Source organism: Mustela putorius, unplaced genomic scaffold, assembly GCF_011764305.1.
Source record: "Mustela putorius furo isolate JIRA1106 unplaced genomic scaffold, ASM1176430v1.1 tig00000224_pilon_pilon_pilon, whole genome shotgun sequence".
Classification (NCBI taxonomy): Eukaryota; Metazoa; Chordata; class Mammalia; order Carnivora; family Mustelidae; genus Mustela; species Mustela putorius.
In genome coordinates, this window is record NW_025421321.1 from 4,723,409 (window position 1) to 4,744,801 (window position 21,393).

Here is a 21,393-nt window from a genome sequence, read left to right on the forward strand (position 1 = left end):
TACCTATGAATAAATCTAACCAAAGAGCCAAAGAATATGTTCTCAGAAAACTGTAGAGTACTCATGAAAGAAATTGAGGATGACACAAAAACATGGGAAAAACATTCCATGCTCATGGATTGGAAGAACAAATATGTGAAAATGTCTATGATATCTAGAGCAATCTACACATTTAATGCAATTTCTTTCAAAATACCGTCAACTTATTTTCAAAGAAATTGAACAAATAATCTTAAAATTTCTATGGAACCAGAAAAGACCCCTAATAGCCAGAGGAATGGTGAAAAAGAAAACCAAAGTTGATGGCATCACAATTCCGGACTTCAAGCTCTATTACAAAACTGTCATCATCAAGACAGCATGGTACTGGCACAAAAACAGACACATAGATCAATGGAACAGAATAAAGAGCCCAGAAATAGACCCTCAACTCTATGGTCAACTAATCTTCGACAAAGCAGGAAAGAATGTCCAATGGAAAAAAGACAGCCTCTTCAACAAATGGTGCTGGGAAAATTGGACAACCATATGCAGAAAAATGAAATTGGACCATTTCCTTACACCACACGAAAATAGGCTCAAAATGGATGAAGAACCTGAATGTGATAAAGGAATCCATCAAAATCCTTGAGGAGAACACAGGCAGCAACCTCTTTGACTCAGCTGGAGCAACTTCTTCCTAGAAACATTGCCAAAGGCAAGGGAAGCAAGGGCAAAAATAAACTATTAGGACTTCACCAAGATCAAAAGCTTTTGCACAGCTAAGGAAACAGTTAACAAAACCAAAAGACAACTGACAGAATGGGAGAAGATATTTGCAAACGACATATAAGATAAAGGGCTACTATCCAAAACCTATAAAAAACTTAGCAAACTCAGCACCCAAAGAACAAATAATCCACTCAAGAAATGGGCAGAGGTGGGGTGCCTGGGTGGCTCAGTGGGTTAAGCCGCTGCCTTCGGCTCAGGTCATGATCTCAGAGTCCTGGGATCGAGTCCCACATCGGGCTCTCTGCTCAGCAGGGAGCCTGCTTCCTCCTCTCTCTCTGCCTTCCTCTCTGCCTACTTGTGATCTCTGTCAAATAAATAAATAAAATATTAAAAAAAAAAAAGAAATGGGCAGAGGACATGAACAGACATTTCTGCAAAGGAGATATCCAGATGGCCAACAGACACATGAAAAAATGCTCCATCACTTGGTATCAGGGAAATACAAATCAAAACCACAATGAGATACCACCTCACACCAGTCAGAATGGCTAAAATCAACAAGTCAGGAAATGACAGATGCTGGCGAGGATGTGGAGAAAGGGGAACCCTCCTATACTGTTGGTGGGAATGCAAGCTGGTGCAGCCACTCTGGAAAACAGTGTGGATGTTCCTCAAAAAACTGAAAATAGAGCTACCCTATGTCTCAGTGATTGCACTGCTGGGTATATATCCTATATTATCGTGGTGCTCCAAAGTGGCACGTGCACTAAAATGTTTTTGGCAGCAATGTCCACAATAGCCAAACTGTAGAAAGAACCTAGATATCTATCAACAGATAAATGGATAAAGAAGAAGTGGTATATATATACAATGGAATACTATGCAGCCATCAAAAGAAATGAAATCTTGCCATTTGTGATGACGTGGATGGAACTAGAGAGTATTATGCTTAGTGAGTGAGTCAGTCAGGGAAAGACAACTATCGTATGATGTTCCTGATATGAGAAAGTGGAGATGCAACATGGGGGGTTTGTGGGGGTAGGAAAAGAAAAAATGAAAGAAGATGGGATCGGGACAGAGACAAACTATAAAAGACTCAATCTCAAAAAAACAGACTGAGGGGTGCTGGGGGAGTGGAGACAGGATAGGGTGGTGGGGATATGGACATTGGGGAGGGTATTGCTATGTTGAGTACTGTGAAATGTGTAAACCTGGCGAGTCACAGACCTGTACCCTGGGGGATAAAAACACATTATATGTTTATTTCAAAAATTTTTAAAAAGTAGAAATGAGACGAAAACTTCCAAACTCATTTTTATGAGGCCAGCATTACCTTGAATCCAAAACCAAAGACCGCTTCAAAAAAGAGAATTACGGACCAATATCCTTGATGAGACATGAAAATTCTCACCAAAATACTAGTCTATAGGATTCAACAGTACATTAAAATGATTATTCACCATGACAAACTGGGATTTATTCCAGGGCTGCTAGGTTGGTTCAAAGCCACATATCAATCAATGTGATACAATACATTAATAAAAGAAAAAACAAGAACCATATGATACTCTCAATAGATGCTGAAAAAGCATTTGACAAAGTACAGCATTTTTTCTTGATCAAAACTCTTCACGGTATAGGGATAGAGAGTACACACCCCAATATCATCAAAGCCATCTATGAAAAACCCACAGCAAATATCATTCTCAATGCAGAAAAACAGAACTTTTCCACTAAGGTCAGAAACATGGCAGGGATGTCCATTATCACCACTGCTATTCAATAGTACCAGAAGTCCTGGTACCAGAAGTCCTAGCCTGAGGCCAGCATTACAAAAAGACAACAAAAAGACAGACAGACAACAGACAGACAGACAACAAAAATAAATTAAAGGAATCCAAATCAGCAAAGAAGAAGTCAAACTCTCACTCTTTGCATATGATAGTATACTTCATGTGTAAAACCCAAAAGACTCTACTCCAAATCTGCCAGAACTTGTACAGGAATTTAGTAAAATGTCAGGGTATAAAATCAATGCACAGAAATAAGTTGCATTTCTTTACACCAACAACAAGACAGAAGAAAGAAATTAAGGAGTCAATCCCACTTAAAATTGCACCCAAACCATAAGATACCTATGAATAAATCTAACCAAAGAGCCAAAGAATATGTTCTCAGAAAACTGTAGAGTACTCATGAAAGAAATTGAGGATGACACAAAAACATGGAAAAAACATTCCATGCTCATGGATTGGAAGAACAAATATGTGAAAATGTCTATGATATCTAGAGCAATCTACACATTTAATGCAATTCCTTTCAAAATACCATCAACTTTTTTTCAAAGAAATTGAACATGGAACCAGAAAAGACCCCTAATAGCCAGAGGAATGGTGAAAAAGAAAACTAAAGTTCATGGCATCACAATTCCAAACTTCAAGCTCTATTACAAAGCTGTCATCATCAAGACTGTATGATACTGGCACAAAAACAGACTAGAACAGAATAGACCCAGGGTCTAGACAACTAGACAACTTCTGGGTCTAGACAACCCGACAACTTCTGGGTCTAGACAACCCAGAAATGGACCCTCAACCCCATGGTCAACTAATCTTCGACAAAGCAGGAAAGAATATCCAATGGAAAAAAGACAGTCTCTTCAACCAATGGTGTTGGGAAAATAGGACAGCCACATGCCGAAAAATGAAACTGGACCATTTCCTTACACCACACACAAAAATATCCTCAAAATGGTTGAAAGTCCTCAATTTGAGAAAGGAATCCATCAAAATCCTTGAGGAGAACACCGGCAGCAACCTCTTTGACTCAGTTGGAGCAACTTCTTCCTAGAAACATTGCCAAAGGCAAGGGAAGCAAGGGCAAAAGTAAACTATTAGGACTTCACCAAGATCAAAAACTTTTGCACAGCAAAGGAAACAGAACCAAAAGCACTGACAAAATGGGAGAAAATAATCACAAATGACAGATCAGATGAAGGGCTAGTAACCAAAATCTAGAAAGAATGTATCAAACACAACACCCAAAGAACTAATAATCCAATCAAGAAATGGGCAGAGGGCATGAACAGACATTTCTGCAAAGAAGACATCTAGATGACCAACAGACACATGCAAAGTGCTCCACATCACTCAGCATCAGGGAAATACAAATCAAAACCACAATGAGATATCACCTCACACCAGTCAGAATGGCTAAAATTAACAAGTCAGGAAATGACAGATGTTGGCAAGGATGTGGAGAAAGGGGAACCCTCCTACACTGTTGGTGGGAATGCAAGCTGGTGCAACTGCTCTGGGAAACAGCAGGAAGTTCCTCAAAACATTGAAAATAAATTTACCCTATGACCCAGCAATTGCACTACTGGGTATTTACCCTAAAGATACAAATGTATCTTTACCTTGAAGGGGTATGTGCACCCAAATGTTTATAGCAGCAATGTCCACAACAGCCAAACTATGGAAAGAATCTAGATGTCCATCAACAGATGAATGGATAAAGAAGATGAGGTATTTATATACAATGGAATACTATGCGGCCATTAAAAGAGATGAAACCTTGCCATTTGCAATGACCTGGATGGAACTAGAGAGTATTATCCTGAGCGAAATAAGTCAATCAGAGAAAGAAAATTATCATTTCATTTCCCTGATATGAGGAACTTGGAGAGGCAAAGTAGGATGTTTGGGGGTAGGGAAGGAAAAAATGAAACAAAATAAGATCAGGAGGGAGACTGGCCATAGGATACTCTTGATCTGACAGAACAAGCTGGGGGTTGCCGGGTGAAAGGGGGTGGGGAGAGGGTGGTTGGCTTGTGGATATTGGGAAGGGTGTGTGCTGTGGTCAGTGCTATGAAGTGTGTAGGCCTGAAAACTCACAGACCTGTGCCCCTAGAGCTAGTAATATATGTTAATTTTTAAAATTAGAAAAAAATAAAATAAGTAAGTAAATAAATAAATAGAAATAAATAGGTTGGGTAGAAAACAAATGTTTCTTCCTGATCTTAACATTGTATAATGGGCTTTAAACAAATGAGTACCTGAGATTCATTTTTAGCTGACTACATACAGATTTGTTTCACTGATTAAATATGAAGAACACATCTATAGGTGATGTTCCTCCCTGAGGGGCTCAATGCATTTTACAGAACGGCATCACAGGTAAGTCAAAACCAGAAGAGAAAATGTTTAGAGAAAACAGTCCTTAAAAAAAAAAGTTAGCCTCTGTTTCCCCACTTGTAAAAGAATATGTGGGTTTATTGTCACAGCTGAATGGCAAAATAAACAGGAAGAAATATTTTCTATAAACAGTACTTAAGCGAAACAAATGCCCCAGATTCAGCAATGGTACCTTTAGGAAATATTTACTTTTTAGTTACCCCCCAAACTCAAATACTTCTCAACTGGGAGATTCACTGAGCCTCCTGATTTGACTGCTAACCAATAATGACTTCCTCACAGGAGTGTTTCTTGTGAAACAGCCCATCATGGAACAACAGTGGATGGGTCAGTGGGGGAGCCATGAGTTTAAAAACTGAAAAGAAAATTGAAGATGGTATGAGCAAATGGATAAGAGCAAGCAGGTTTCTGATGCAGGAATTTTCTTATTTGGAGAAGTAATTTTATTTTTATTTATTTATTTGTTTGTTTGCTTTGGTCGTTGTGCTTTGTTTTGTTTAAGGAAAGGGATATAATGTGCCAGGACAGCACAGGAACGTCTTACAAATTCATAGATTAATAAAAAACATTAATAATCTGCTTCTATTTGATGTTCCTCTAAGCAATTAAACTAAAGGATGTCAAAATATCTTATTTACCATTACACTTCGAAAGAAATAAGCATCAATTGATAGCTTTATGTACATCAACTAGATTTCTGATTTCTTCAGGAAGCAATAGATTAAGCCACTCAGGTACCACTTCATTCACTAGCTCCAATCATAAATAATAAACTCCATCCACTTAAAATTTTACAACAGTGATTTGCATATTTGCCTTCAGGTGGTAATTTTTCTACAAGCATCGAGTTAATTGTTATTTGGCCACTCTTATTTAACTTCTCATTAAGATTTCTTTAATGTAGCCAACGTGTCAACTTTAGATCTTTCATGCAAAGAAACAAGAAGTATATAAAATACAAATACAAAACAAGTGTATATAAATTGTTTTTTTCTTCACCATTGAAGTTCTTTAACACCATTATTTATTAATTACTATAATTTATTAAGCATCAGATTTCAGGCACTAAGGGAGACACTTTTAACTCGAGATCTCTACTTCTTAAAAGGAACCTTGAAGGTTGGTACTATTACAAACCCTACACAGAAGAGAAAAATCAAGGTCCACAGTGGCCTTTCAGCTGATAAGGGGGTTACTTTTCCCCTTGCACCCTTGCATTACTTCCTCCCCTTCTCCTCCCCTCCCGCAAGGCCACAGGACTCTATCCTGCCCCCCCCCCACACACACACTTCTTTAAACTTACTTTAATATACTATAATATTTCGCAGTAGTGGAATACAGTGGTCATTGCTGTTAAATCCCGTGACACATTATCCCTTCATGCAGTTCTGGACAATTCTAGGTGTCAGAAACCATTAGCAAAACTGGGGAAATATTGAGTACGCTTTTTTAACCCATACTTTTGATTGAGTACAATGCATATTGCCCAGTCAGTTTTAGTTGAACTTCCGTGATGTTTTAAATTTCTGCAAACCTTTTGAGGGTAGGAAAGAGATTTTATTCACCTTTACTTGTCTGCTGCTGAACCCGGAGTCCCCAGCACACAGTAGGCAGTCCATAGTACTGAATGAATTGGGTATCTAGGCAATCGTTTTATTCTTAAAAAGCCTTAATTAGGTAATTGAACGTTATACAAATTTTTAAAATGGTATATTTAGTGGAGGCTTTGTGTCTTCAAAATGATTCTAGCCCCTTAAGGGACCTAAAATTGAGAGGACAGCGGGTAACTTGTCCCTCTGGGATGGATGGGCACTATGTGGTACTACTATCACCCACCTCAAGCTAGTTCTACTTGGGAGCTCCCCCACACCTGTACCGCTCTCAGTCAGGGAGAGGACCCCCGGGGGGACGGGGTAGGGGAGCGGGGACCCAGCGCCACCCCACGCACTCGGAAAGACACGTTGAAGTTCAAAGGAGCGTGTTTATCAGCAAACAAAGGGCGGCGCGGTCTTGGGACCAGCTGAGGCCTCCCGAGAAGGGCAAGAGGGCCGCGGTGACATATGGACATTCCGCACGCGAGCAAAGGGACACTCGATCTGCGGCTCCCGGCGGCCCCACCCACCAGCTCCAGCTGCCGGGCCCAAGTCGCCGCCCGCTCCCGCGGCGGATTCTCCACGCGCGCAGAAGGCAGCCTCGGGCGCCACTGTCCCGAGAACTTTCCCATCCTTCCGGGATAGGGGCCGGCTGTAGGGAGGGGCGGGTAGGTGGGGGCCTCTACGGAATTCCTTCCCCGGACTTGGTGGGCGGCCCTTCGCAAGTGGAAGGTGGCTGGTCTTCAAGTCCAACCCCGACCCTAGGGCGCCCCGGAGAAGCTCCGGGGAGAGAGGACCAGGCGGCGGCGCTGGAGAAACAAAGGGAGCCAGCGGGCCGAGGAGGATGCTGCGCTTCCCTGCGCCCCACCCGGCTGGCCCGCAGGCGCTGCCTCAAGCGCAGGTAGCCCGGCCAGCGGCGCGGCCGGAGGGTGTGTTCAAGCGGGGAACACAAAGACTCACTTCCGCGGGGCCAGGCGCCCGGAATCCCCTGCCCGCCACTCACAGCCTGTTCACATTTCGCATCCCTGCCGCCCGCGGGACCTGCGTGCCCGCCGAACGCCCCGCGCGGTGCCGGTGCAGGTAACCCTGGTAGGAACTGGGGCTGGCTGCAGGCGGCGGCCGGGAAGAGGCATGCCTTTTTAGGCAACCGCGCCGCCCGCGCAGCCCCACGCAGCTCAAGTCTGCAGTCGCTCTCTGCCAGAGACAGGGTTCCGCGCGCAGTCGGGGAGCGCCCCGCCGTGCACCCCGACTGGCGGGCCAGGGGCGCGGGGAGCGGACTGTGCAACTTCCCAGCGCCCGACGCCCGGCCGCTAGGTGAGCCCAGGCCGGGAAGGGGCAGGACAGAGGCGCCGGCAATGGGAGGGGGACCCGAGGCGGGCGGAGGGGACGCGCGGAGCCCGGGGGCGGGGCGCGGCGCTAGCTCAGCTCCGGGGCCGGGAGCCACCGCCTAGCCGCGGGGCTCCGGGCCGCGGTCCCTCCCGCCGCCCGCGCCGCTGCCGCCGCCGCCGCCGCCGCCGCCGCGCTGCCGGGAACAATGAGGCGCGCGGCGCGGGGCTGAGCGCAGCGCGGCGCGGGCCCTGAGACCGAGCCACACGCCGCGCCTGCAGCTGCCGCCCGGCGCGGAGCGGCTCTGGCCCCGTGGAGGTGATCCCACAGGCCTCCCGGGACGCGGGCGCGGTCGTTCGGGGCCCCCGAGGTGGCGCGGGGAGGCTGCTCCGCGGAGGCGGGGGAGGCCACCAGCAGGAGGATCTTAGCCGCGCGCTCGGCGTCCGCAGACCCCAAGTTCCGCGGCGTGCGTCGGGCGCTCCCGGCCCGGGCTCCCGGCTCCTGGCTCCCGCGGGCGGCCGAGGGAGTATGGGAGCGCGTGGCGCGCGCGCCCGAGCGGCTGCCCGGGAATAAAATGTGACACGCGCGTCTTTGACTCTAGCGCTGCGCGGCCGGGGAGCGCCAAGCACCGCGGGGTCGGACGCTGAGAGGCGCGGCGTCGGGAGAAGGTTTGTCCAGGAGAGCTTGGGATCGGGCGGTAGGAATACGTCTGTCTCGGAGTCGCTGCAGGCTGTGCGCTGCCCTGTAGGGAGTTAGGCTCGGCGACCTGGAGCCAGACAGACCTTGAGAGGGGGAGGTTGAATGTTTTGGGGGAGAAGCAAGACATTCTTCGAGAGGGTGAGCGAACAGGAGGGCTTGAGCTTTGGGGACGGGCGGACACAGCTGTGCTCCTGCGGTTCAGTCAATAAAACGACAATCTTTTATTTATTTATTTTTTTAATTTGGCTCTGGGAAGGAATCGAGATTTTTAATTGCCTTTCTCCTCCCCACCCCCATGTAAAACTGCACTTCCTAAAGCTTGAAGTGTGTTCTATCGATCTCTAGTTTACTGTAGCTATATGTAGGGACAAAAGGGGTTCCTTAGAATCCCAAATACCCGGGTGTTCATTCTAGGCACTTGTACGGGGAAAACTCTTGCTTTTAAGTTGTACTTTTCTACGTGTATAGAGAAGATATTTGATGCATTCTTTTGGGTAAGCAACGTTAACACCCATTTCTTTAGGATTTGACGGTGCCAGGGAACCGAGCGAAGTTAAACTTGTGGCTCGCAGCAAGTGATGCCTTCCAACGAGAGCTGAATAGCTGTGTTTGGAGAAGCCCTGCTTTCCAGGAATTTAAATGAGACTTTTTGTGGTTGCCTTCCAGGTCTCTCCTCCTAGTACCATATTTGTTTTGTCAGGCTGAACTTTCAAAGCTGTTTTATAATCCGAGAAGCACTTGGGGAGAAAAGTTATGCTTGGCTGGTTTTTTGTGAACTTATTTTTACAGGGTCATGCTGAAAATTTGACGAAAAGCAAACCATATTTGGTTGAAATCTTTGTTTTCTGTGCCTTTTGCGTTCTAACAGTGCAAGGGCTTGTTGATCCTCTGCACCGGGAACTGGCTGCTTGGGTGAGGGTATTGTTGGAGCACTTGCAACAGATTTGTCTTAAGCGCTTTGGGCATATTTAAAAAGCCTCATGCATGTTACTCGATAATTACTTTTTTTGGGGGGGGGGATTTTGCTCAATATATTTGCCATTTTGAGATCATTGTGACCAATGAAGAATTTCAAAAATTGAAGTGCTGTGTATGTGATTGTATTGTTTGCAAACTTAGGGCTAACACTTCCTAAGAAAAAAAATGATGTGTGGCCTTGAACTTATTTTTACCCACTTTCCTTCTCCCATTATTTTTCTAAAACTGGCAGCCAGAGTTTTTGCAGCACTCCAAGGCTTGCTTTTCTACTAAAGCTTGAGAAAAACTGTTGACAATGGTGAATGAGTATTATGATCAAAACAGAGAACAACCTAAAATAATAGGTGAATTGCCTTAAATTTTACAGTTACGTTAAAAGCAGGGGCACTCAGACATGTTGGAATCTTGATCCAGTTTTTATTGTGCTTGATGTAAATTTAGCATTTTACCTTTTGGCCTGGTGCAGTTGGACCTTCTGGAATTTTAAGTGAATTCTCTTGGCAAAATTGTGAGGTGAGCCTTGGCTCTTGGTGGAATTCTGAGCCCCACAGTTTAGACAGACAATAGAGACTGTTGGAGAGTGGTCAGAGCAAAGGCCAGCATTTGATGGGTTTCTTAGGTCGTGCAATCTATCTAGAAAGTAAAGATAATGAAATGAGGATATGCAGACTGGAGGGTTCAAGGCCGAGATAATTTAATGTTTAAAATAAGTGAATGGGGGCACGTGGGTGGCACAGTGGGTTAAGTGTGTGCTTGACTTTGGCTCTGGTCATGATCTCAGGGTCCTGGGATGGATCTGCATTCACCGAGGAGTCTGCCTGTCGCTCTCTGTCTGCTCCTCTACCCACTCGTGCTCTTTCTCAGCCTCTAAAATAAATAAATAAATCTTCAAATTATATAGATAGATAGATAGATAGATAGATAGATATGGACTTATTGGGCAGAGAAGGACAATCAATCCACTACGCTCACTTTCTGGTGAGGAGAGTTAAGAAGAAAAGGAAGGGTTTATTTACTCTGGGGGTGAAGACTTAAGTTGGGGCTAAGGGTGGATTTGTGGTCAGCCAGTGAGATACAGGTTAAATAATGAAGGGGATGCTGAGAAAGCCCTGGAGGTGCTTGCTTCCAGAGCTTTTTTCCCAAGGTTCTCCTCTTTCCGAGATGATTCAAGTATGTCTCTGACCTATTGCTTATACTAACTGCAGTGGTATACTATAGGTCCAGAATGTACCCAAGCGTTTGTTTGCCAAGGGCTCCTTACTTCTTTCCTAAAATGACAAACTCATCCTGAGCTTTCTGTGTCTACTGCTAAGATCAATTAAATGCTGAGTTCCTTTCCACAAACTTGGAAGTATTTACCCTTTGAGAAACACTTGATTTTCGATTTAATGCCTCTTTCCCAATACTTCTGAATAAAAATATATTAGGCATCGATAATGAGTACAGTCTTTAAATATTCACCCTCTCTTCGTTTGTGATGTGTTTTTCCCCCTCTTGGATCTTCTCTTATATGATCTTAAATCTTGACTGATTAAGTTAAATAAAGTACTTCATCTGACTTGCTTAACTGTCTAAGCATAAAGTAGTACCCTCATGACAGGTGTTTAAGATTTTAAGCATTGAAAGCTCTTCCAAAAAGAACTATGGGATGAAGTTCACCACTGAGTGTAAAAGAAATAATTACATAGAATCAGATGCTAATTTTGGAATCAGGAAAGTGCAGGTGTACATTTACATAGCAATTTTCAATGTTCTCAACAGGTGGAGGTCAAGGTCAAGATTGAGTGTGCTGTGGAAGCTGACCAGCTACTGTTAGTGGATAAAGTCAGACTTTCAGTTTAATGTATCTGCATTTTTCTGAAAGCCCTCCTTCCTACTTTTGAGAGATTTGTCTGTAAATATAAGTAAGTACACAAGGCACAGACAGAAGTATCAGAGAAATACGGATTTGTTATGCCCCTTACCAAATCCCATCCTAATCTGCAATTCCAAGTCCAACCCCCTCCCCCCCACACTGAATTGGTGGGAAACAGTTGCAGTGCTTGGAACCCACACCACCTGTGGGCGAAGTGGAGGCGATGCATTTCAAGGGTGTGAGGTGTGAACTGGACGTCATAAGGTCTTCCAGGCAGCGGTGGTTTGGTCCAGCACTAGCATAGGTCCTAGACCTGCTGCCACTGTGTAAAAGCTGGTTACCAGCAGTTGCCCTTCCACTGTCTTCACTTGGCCACTGGCAGGTTCTGGGTCATCCCACAGTGAGTGCCGAGTCACTTCTGATTTGGGGAGGAATTGCTCTCTGGATGGAAATGATATCAGAGAAATGCACCCACACTCCTCGGGATTTCTCTGCCCAGAACTGTTCTTTGTCCCTTCTGGGTTCTGCTGCCCCCTTTAGTCTTCCCTAGGAAAGAATTCTGAATTCGAAGTAGACATGGGCTCTAACAAGGGGGTGCGTGGGTTGGTTTTGCAGTTCTTCCTCAAAGAGCGAAGAAACAGCAAGGAAATCTCTTGGCCAGTGCCCTCAAACCCGAGTCCTAGGGAGTACTGTCCCTGCAGAGCAGGTCTTGGAAGCAAGTCTGAGCTGGACCGGCTTCCAGGGCTGGGAAATGAAGCCATAAACAGATTAAATCCTCTCCAAGGTGGCTTCTCTTGCTGGGATTCCATGCAGTTGGAATTGTATACTCTCGCATACTTAACAGCAAATTCCCATGCTCAGAGGCGAATCACCCTTTAGTTAACATGCTGGACATCCCTCCAAATACCATGTGGCCCCAAGAGAGACTAGTAACTCCAAGGATAATCACAGTGATTGCTCCAGATTGACTGTGAACCATACCCTGCCTCTTGCTCTGCCCAGCTTATCATAGTACACCTAGCCCCAACCCCGGGAGGTACAGCTGTTCCCATTTTACAGGTGAACAGACTGAGCCTTACAAAGATGAGGTACCTTCCTCAAGTGTCCCCTAGTAGGAGAGTGGCAGAGCTGGGTTTGGGACCTGGGTTTGTGTGTTCGGAAGTCTGTGCGGTGAAGATTGAGCTCAGACTCCATGGAGAAGCAGGCATGACTCCTCTGGTGGTCATTGTCTTGGAGCCTGAGAAGGGCTGTGACCGTGAGATTTCATGTCTCAGACCATGGCCGAGGTTGCTGGATGAGGAAAATTGTATAGGATGGAGGAGATGGCAGGGGCACTCATCCAGCAAAGCCTACGGATTCAACGGAATCTGGAAGCAGAAAGGGGCACAAAATGCAACCTAAAAATGGTCCCCATAGGTGAGACTATCTGGGCAGTCAGTATTAGAATGAAAATTGGGCTTGTATGAAGGGTGTCTTAGCAAGTGAAATTTCCAAGCAAAATGTTAAGCTAAGATTTGAGAAAATTATCCCTACACTCTGAGTTATCAGGTCAGTGAAGAGAGCAAAGCTCAGAAAGTAGTCTCTCAGGACATTTAGAAGTACATTGGCTAAAGCATGAGACGATACTCTGTAAAGAAAAATCCTGTGATATCTTGATTAGAAACTGCTTTTTTCGGAAGTTTATAATTCACACATTAAGTTCTATTCTAGGCTGTTCCTCGTATTTGAGCCTGAGAGGGAAATGCATTATTAAATTTAAAACAATTGGTTTTCCATGTTCAGATTATATAAATTTTTCAAGGAAAGGTTCTTGCTTGTTGGTAATTGTGGTTTCCAAAATGACTTAGCTTTCAATTAAATTGGGAAAAGGGTAAGTCTCTTAGATAATCTGAGAGCTTTCATTATTCAGAGATAAATTTGAGAAGTAGCTTCCTCGAAAGTGTAGTGATGACTTTTCTGAAAGATAAGTATGTTACTATGTGCTAAAAACCTGTGTTTGGGCCTCTGACCACAATCCAGTAGAAAAAGATATAGCTTATACTGCATTTGCTTCTTAAGTGATAGAGTCAACCCAGTTAAGCTATAGAAAGGGAAGCATGTGATTGAATGGATGAATTTAGTTGTACTATGAGAAGAGGGATCATGCTGTGTTAATTGTATTTTAAAATTAGGAAAACTATATCCCCCGCACAGAAAAGAGGTCTGTCCTTAAAAAGAACATGTAACACACACACACACACACACATGCACATGTATACACATACACGTGCAAATACAGGAGGAATACGTCCCTGCATTAACAAGGCTTGCCAGTCGTAATTAGGAGTGAGAACCTGAATTAAGATACTTATGCATTAATTGTTGGGATTCACAACCATCAAATAACTTAGAGTGAGTGGCTTAGAGTCCTGAACTTCTGACGGAGAAGAACATTCTTTTTCCTGTATTCATATCTCTGAGAGAATCGCATGTTCCAAATTATCAGTGGCTTGATCGAAGGTTATCAAAACATGCAGGGTTTCAACTTTACTTTTGATTTATTATTAATAGGATAGATATAGGAAAACACAATTTATGTGTGTGAATGTGTGCATCTGTAACACAACAACAGCATCTTCAAGGTACTTTTAGGGGCTTGCAGAATTTTTTTTTTTTAAAGATTTTATTTATTTATTTGACAGACAGAGATCACATGTAGGCAGAGAGGCAGGCAGAGAGAAAGGAGGAAGCAGGCTCCCCAATGAGCAGAGAGCCCGATGCGGGGCTCGATCCCAGGACCCTGAGATCATGACCTGAGCCAAAGGCAGAGGCTTTAACCCACTGAGCCACCCAGGCGCCCCGCAGAACTTTTTTTTAATTAAAAATTTTTTTAAAGATTTTATTTATTTATTTTACAGAGAGAAAGAGATCACAAGCAGGCAGAGAGGTAGGCAGAGGGGGGCGGGGGAAGGAGACTCCCCACTGTGCAGAGAGCCTGATGAGGGGCTGGATCCCAGGACCCTGGGATAACAACCCGAGCTAAAGGCAGAGGCTTAACCCACTGAGCCACCTAGGCACCCCACAGAATGTTTTTGACTGTTGACACTAATTCCCAAGGGAGGCCTCTCAGGCAGGGCAGCCAGGAGAACCCATGTGGGGCCCTATACATTAGTCAGCTATTCGATGGCCTGAAAGAAGTAGAGCTGTGTTAGGGGTTTCAGGTGGACCTGAAGTTGGCCTAACAGTGCATGTGACTTAGACTCCCTCTGAGAGAACAGGTAACTAGTTGAAGTTACCCTGAATTGTAATGTCTTCGATCTTTTTAAACTTTAGGTAAAATAATTAAGATAATAGCAAGCTCAAATGTTTGATTTGGGAAAAAAATATTGATACCATCTGGTGCTCAAGATATTTTGGGGGAACAATTGATGAATAATGGGAAGCTGACCAGTGCGACATCATTACTTTATATTATTATGTGTGTATCAGTGTGTATGTAATAAGTATGTAGGTATCTGATTTACGTTTTTCAAAGGGCAGTTTTCTTCCTTGGAATCACAGTGTAGTTAAAAACTATAGTCCTCTGCCCTATGTTCAAAATTTGTAGCTGAGAGAGTTGAACCAATTAAGTAATTTGCCCAACTAAATCCTTGATACTTTATAATAACATTCAGAGAATGCCATTAAATAGATTGATTGCTTCATTAACTATTTGAGGCAGGAGAGTTTCAGAAACTGACTTGATAGTAGTAGGAAAACGTCTACAGTGTGACTGGAAAATAATGGGAGTGCTTCCATGACTTAAACCCAAACATGTCTCTACTGGCTATACTCTGTAATTTTCACATAATTAAAACGTATCATTAATGTATTATAATCATACCCCAGAAATGCCCCACATATCGCTGTGTAATACATACACAGAAAGAGCAGAATTAATTTCTTTAAATTGTATTTAAAAAATGTGCTTCATGAGGGGTAGTCAAAAAACTCCTGGAACAGGGAATCCTTATTGTTCCTAGTGGTATGTATAACCCAAGGATAACATGGAACTCTTGTGAGTATGATCAGATAGAGGATAGACAGGTTTTACAGGCAAAACTAAACTACGCTGACCCCAGAGAGCCCCCAGTGGGTCCCTGCCTCTCAGTTGCCCAAATTAGATGTATCTTGAACTCACGATATTGTATTGAAAATGAAAGGGGAGTTTATAATATACAAAATTATCCTGCATTATGGCCCACACGTTTGGTCTGGCAATTGCAGTATCAATGTAGAGCCTACCAGGAACCCTGGATGCTTAGTGTATTGGGGCAGCTTGCAGCCAAGGGCGAGGGTTGCCCTCCACCAAGTTCAACCTAGAAGGTGGCAGCCTGGTAGGAAGGCCATTTCTTAGAGCCATTCCTTACTGAACTGAAAGACTTCCATCAATTAATTAATTGGCTTTCCAAAGTACATATTTTCTATGAACACACATAGTCTTTTCTCTCAGGGAAAAAATTCAAGTTCTGCATGTGAGGAAAGGTAGACAGAGAATGGAATCATAGGGAAAAGGTCATGTACATTTTTGTTTGTTTGCTTTATTGTGTGCGTTTTTTTGTTTTGTTTTGCTTTTGTTTTCTTATGTTGTGGCTAGAAAACAGGATTGATCGTTGCAACTATGTATTTAAACATTCCCCTTGTTTGTTCTTTGTAGTTGCTAAGCAAATCTTTTTTTCCGAGATAAGGGGAAGTCCCTTGGACTGTTCACTTAGGTGTGTACTTCAAAATGCCGTTTCCTTCGCTTGGACCTGATGGTTTGTAGAGAGAGAAAAAGTAGTGACTGGGTCAAGGACTCCATTTCTGGCATTGGTAGAATGGGAGATACATGTTCACGTTTTACTAAGAGAAGCTGATGCCATAAGCATTTTTTCAACTCGGGGATCTTGGAGTGACATCATTGAACAAAACAAGTCCAGAGCGTATCTTTTTTTTTCCCCCCAATTCATGGGACTACATTTGCTTTCATGTGACACTATTCTTGTCACCTCCCCTCATGCTCACAAATCAGATTTCATCAACCTTAAATACAATAGAGGTAGAACAATGCCACTAAACCTCCTTCTAGGATCTCAAGAGGATACAGAGAAGCAAACTTAGCCATTCCCTTGCAAATCAAATAGGTCCTCAGAGATTGGGCTAAAACATCCAGGGTTGGAAGACACTAATCAGTAAGAACTGGCTCATGTCATGTTCATCTTGAAAACAGAAATGGATGGCATCAGATGGAATCTGGGAGGAGAAAAGAGATACACAGAAACCTGCCATTTCCACCCCCCACCCCACGCCACTTACTTATTCCTCCAGAGAGGTCCTTTATCCTATCTTCTTCATTTTCTAAGCGTGTTCTTGTGCGGCACGTGCTTCTGGTGTCTGTGCAATGTGGGAGGCAGTGTTACTTCTCCAAGCTCAGTTTTACTCTGGCTTTTGGGCAACAACTTTACCTGTCTTGAGTTCTTCCGCTGTATTCCTAACCCGGGAATTGCTGCAAAGACAAATAATTATTGAATCTTTAGCCAGTGTCAACTGTGCGCAGATCGTAAGCGAAAAGTTTGATGAGTTTTCATAAACCGAATACTCCCACAGAACCAGCTAGCTCAAGAATCAAATATTACCAGTATCCTGAAGCTTCCAAATTCTCCTTCTGGTCACTGTCTTGCAGAAGGTAAACACTATTCAGATTTCTCACAGGACAGATTAGTTTTGTGTCATCTGCTTATGTTCAATTTTAAAGAAAATAACATTTTAACAATTCAGTATATATATTTTTTAGGGTAAGAGCAGCGTTACCCAGCAATGAAATACAAGCTGTGTTTTAAACTAGAGAAGTTTAATATTTGTTCCAGTCACTGAAACTTCCATGTTGCATAAAATGCATTTTGTTATTAACAATCAGTTGTTAATAACATTAGCGCTTAGTTTTGCCATTTGTTGGATACTATAGTTCTTCCTTTCCGTTTGTTGCATGACAGGATCAGAAATAAATTTTAAACTGTATTAAAGGCTAGTAACCTTATGTTCTAAATCTCAAAATACATTTTAATATATTTCAGTTTATTAGACATAAAACTGAACATATGACAGTTCTATGGGAAAAAACCTTCAAAATGAAACTTCCTTTACTAACTGAATTTAATTTCATTTGGCAACTCTCGGCCCCCCTAGCTTGTGGATTGGCATACTTCAGTACTGCAAGTGGATGCTGAAAAATGGATAGTTCTAGGAGATATTTTACATAATATAGCTAGACTTTCTTAAGAGATGTTTTTTAAGGAACTAGCTCAGAAAAATTCAGCAAGACATGGACGGTTAAAGTCACATAGATTTCTTAGAGTTTTTGTCTTCATAGAGATATTCTACATCACAATTTGGAAATAATAAAAAAATCCATAAACTAAACAAACAAACAAACAAACAAACAAAAACCTAAAAAATCTAGGGGTGCCTAGGGTGGCTTGATCATTACGCATCTGCCTTTGGCTCAGGTCATGATTCTGGAGTCTCAGGATAGAGCCCCACATCAGGCTCCCTGCTCAGCGGGGAGTCTGTTCTCCCTCTGCCCTTTACCCTGCTCCTGTGTTCTTTCTCTCTCTCTCTCTCAAATGAATAAATAAAGTCTTAAAAAAAAAAAAATCTGAAAACTCAGTTCCAGGCTATCCCTTGCCTGGTCTGTACTTGCAGTGGGCACTGACCAACTTGGGGAGAGGTTTTCATTACACCAAGCAACTAATGTTCAAAGGGATATAAAGAAAAGGTAGAATGGTATCTCAAAGTTTACCAAAAAGGAAAAGAGTAAAAATTGGAAATGTGATTTAAAAGCAAAAATGTTAACAGGCAGATTGCTTCATAGTGATCCAATGTCCTCAGATTATATTGTATCAATTCAGGATTTTCCCAAAGCCAGAAAAATTGGCTTAAACCCAAAGCCAGATGCTGATGGAACCAGTGGATAGAGAGCAGGGTATTTTGGCCGCCAAGCTCACAGGGCGTAAGGAGTCTGGTGATTTGGTTTCTGTCTCCTGAAAAGGAAGCTGGATCTCTTACCTGCCTGTGAAAATGCAGCTTTTGTTCAGCATGCCCTTGGGCATTTGCTACTTAAGTGGCTCGAGACTTGGTGATTGTACTTCATGTGACCGTCCAGAGTCTCTCTCCTGACATTGACTGTTTCTGGAAGGCAAAGTGTTTTTTGGGCGTAAGCTTCTATCGTTTATCGTGTTCCTCACAGAAAAAAAAATGGAGGGATGCCCTGCCCGATTAGCTCACGGAGCATTTTATAAGAGGAATTCATTTTACAGATGGCTCTATTCCCTCTTGCTCACCTCCTGAACCCCCGTTCATTGTCCATATTGGCAGAGTCTTCTTTCCTAACCCTAACCTTGATCATGTGACTCCTCTCCTTTCCTTAGATGCTCAAGTGCTGACCCCCTAATCCAGCCTACCCCCCACATTGCATAAAGGACACAGCCTGGGATTTTTAGAATATCATGTGCTTCTGGATTGAGCCCCTCTGTTTTGGTCTACGCTTTCCCACTACTAAGTTCTCTCTGACTGTTTTGGACTGTGTCTAAGGATGGACCTGCTTCTTTTTCTTTCTGTCTCTGTCACACACGTGCATACACGCATGCACGGATGGTGCGTGGTGTCCTGGGCTACAACACCATCTCTCCTTGTTGTACTTATTACCCCACATTATAATCAACCTTTCCTTTCTCTCTCCCCTGCTTAACTGTAATGTCCTTGCAGGCGGCCCTGTGGCGCTCTGACCCCAGTTCCTTAGCACATCTCAAGGTATTGAGCCCAGTAGGTGCATGATCAATGTTTGCTGAATGAGTGGAGCTATAAGTATTACTAGATTTGAAAGAATTACTAACTGCTCTTAGTAAACATGATTTCTAAAACTGAAGGGGAGAAACTAGGATCTTTTCTGCCTTTTTTTTTTTTTCAAGCTGAATCCCCATGTATATAGCTCCCCCAATTCTAGCCATGCATTTATAAAGAGGACATTCTGAAGACAAGGAACCATGGACCAGGTGGACTGTTCTGTACATGCATGATCTTTAGAGTTACTATTAATCACTCTGGAAAAAATAAACATTTACTTCCAATGTTAGGAAATCAGAGTTAAACCATTCAACCTTCTAATTTTTATGCCTCTTGTGAATCTCACAGAGAAAACTGGAAATTCACATTTCTTTTCATAAGTGTTACAAATGTGGTTGGGCATCTTTGTTCCCCTCTTTAACAAAGCATTCAGAAGTACAGGACACGTATAATTGGTAAGTGATTAGTAAATAAATTGGGTAGGAACTGCCCAGGGAGGTTTTATAAAAGCTCTTTGTCTAGGATTCATAAATGTTGTATCAAATTCTAACAATTAGAACTACATACATTATCAGCACCTGGTGTGATAATAAAGGTTGGTCTGGAGCGAATGGGCTCAGCAGCATTTTGTTATTGTGCTACCTTATTTTCTGGCTGCCCATGAATCATCTACGAATAGGTATTAAAACTTGGAAATGTGGGACGCCTGGGTGGCTCAGTTGGTTAAGCAGCTGCCTTCGGCTCAGGTCATGATCCCAGCGTCCTGGGATCGAGTCCCACATCGGGCTCCTTGCTCGGCAGGGAGCCTGCTTCTCCCTCTGTCTCTGCCTGCCATTCTGTCTGCCTGTGCTCCCTCTCTCTCCCTCTCTCTCTCTGAAAAATAAATAAAATCTTTAAAAAAAAAAAAACTTGGAAATGTACTGCTCAGCTATCCATTAGGAATTATAAATGCAATCCCCCCATCCTGAGATCAGCCCAGCCGAGTGCAAGTAGAAAGGTATGCACACTTTCAGCTGAAATTCTGGGGAAGACACTGTGCAGTGTTCTTCCTGTGTCTGTCACATGCGTGGCCCTGACCTTGTTCTGCCAGCTCTCCCTGTGGGAGGCAGCCCCAAGGCTGAGGAGTGCCTTCCCAGGACAGAGGGTCAGTGTGCAGCCGAGGTCATTAAAGTTTTATGTAATGTAGTGTATCTTCACAGTAGCTTCCCAGATGCCTGTCCTCTTGAGTACCAAGCACTGTACATTTCTCTTCCCACTAAGTAAGAGAGTTTTGTTTTAAAGTTTGCAGTCTCCCAAAGTGTTGAGTTAGAGCTAGGCATGCCTGGGATGAGTCATTTAATTAAAGGGACTCTTTCCCTGACTCCAAATCCATACTAGAATTAAAATTAAATGTTACCAGTGGTTGTAGTTAGGGACCTTTGGCAGTTCTTGGTGATAGATAGAACATTGCAGGCATAATAACAAAAGCACAGAGAATTTAAAAAAAAAAAAAAATGCATGGGACATATGAATAAACTGTTTCCCTGCTCCAGTTACATATGCTTAAGATACAAGGGACCACTTGGGAGTAAAGAAAGAAGAACCTAACTGTGGATTTCTTCTCACCCATGGAAATAGCTTTAAATAACTTTCATAGTCAAGTTAAGTGGATTTTAATGACTTCGTGTATGTTGGCTATTAGCAGTTGTTGGTGCTACTGACTGTGGCAGTTCATTCTGGAGACCCCATCGCCACCCTTGGCTGTGGGTAAATCTCTGCATCATCTGCGCAGACTCACATCTGTCCCTGTGTTCACACACCAGGCAAAGGAAGCTGTTCAAGTAAGAAGTACTTGTATCCTGATAGATAGTGTGGTTTAGGTCCCAGAGTATCTGGCCATTGCTGTTATTTAAAGTAATATATTCAAATATCTGTGGAAATTATTTCATTTTTCCTTAATGACCTTAGATCTCTACACACCCCCAAGCCCTTTTAATTTTCCTTATGAGTCGTGTTATGCCAGCTTAATAAGGCTGCTAGGCCAGCGGGTTTCCCTGCACTTTTTAATTATGTCGTTGTCCCGGACATGGTTTTCGCTAACTGGATGTGGTTAGAAAATTCTCTTACTGTGCTCTATTACTTCCTGGTGCCAGCCGGGAAGGCCTACCCCCACCGTAAAACCAATCCACCAACTTTGGTTGAACCCTCATAATCACTG

General features: G+C 43.3%; 1 protein-coding gene across 3 annotated transcripts in view; it reads left to right on the plus strand.

Moving 5' to 3' along the window:
• Positions 1-7,071: 7,071 nt before the first annotated feature.
• The window catches only part of ST6GAL2 (ST6 beta-galactoside alpha-2,6-sialyltransferase 2), an 80,881-nt gene continuing 66,559 nt past the window's right edge, over positions 7,072-21,393 (plus strand). The window contains exon 1 of one of the 3 annotated variants that reach the window (XM_004764359.3): positions 7,072-7,400. The gene's annotated coding sequence lies outside the window, so the exon portion shown is untranslated. The other 2 variants (XM_045077609.1, XM_004764357.3) reach the window with 2 other exon arrangements.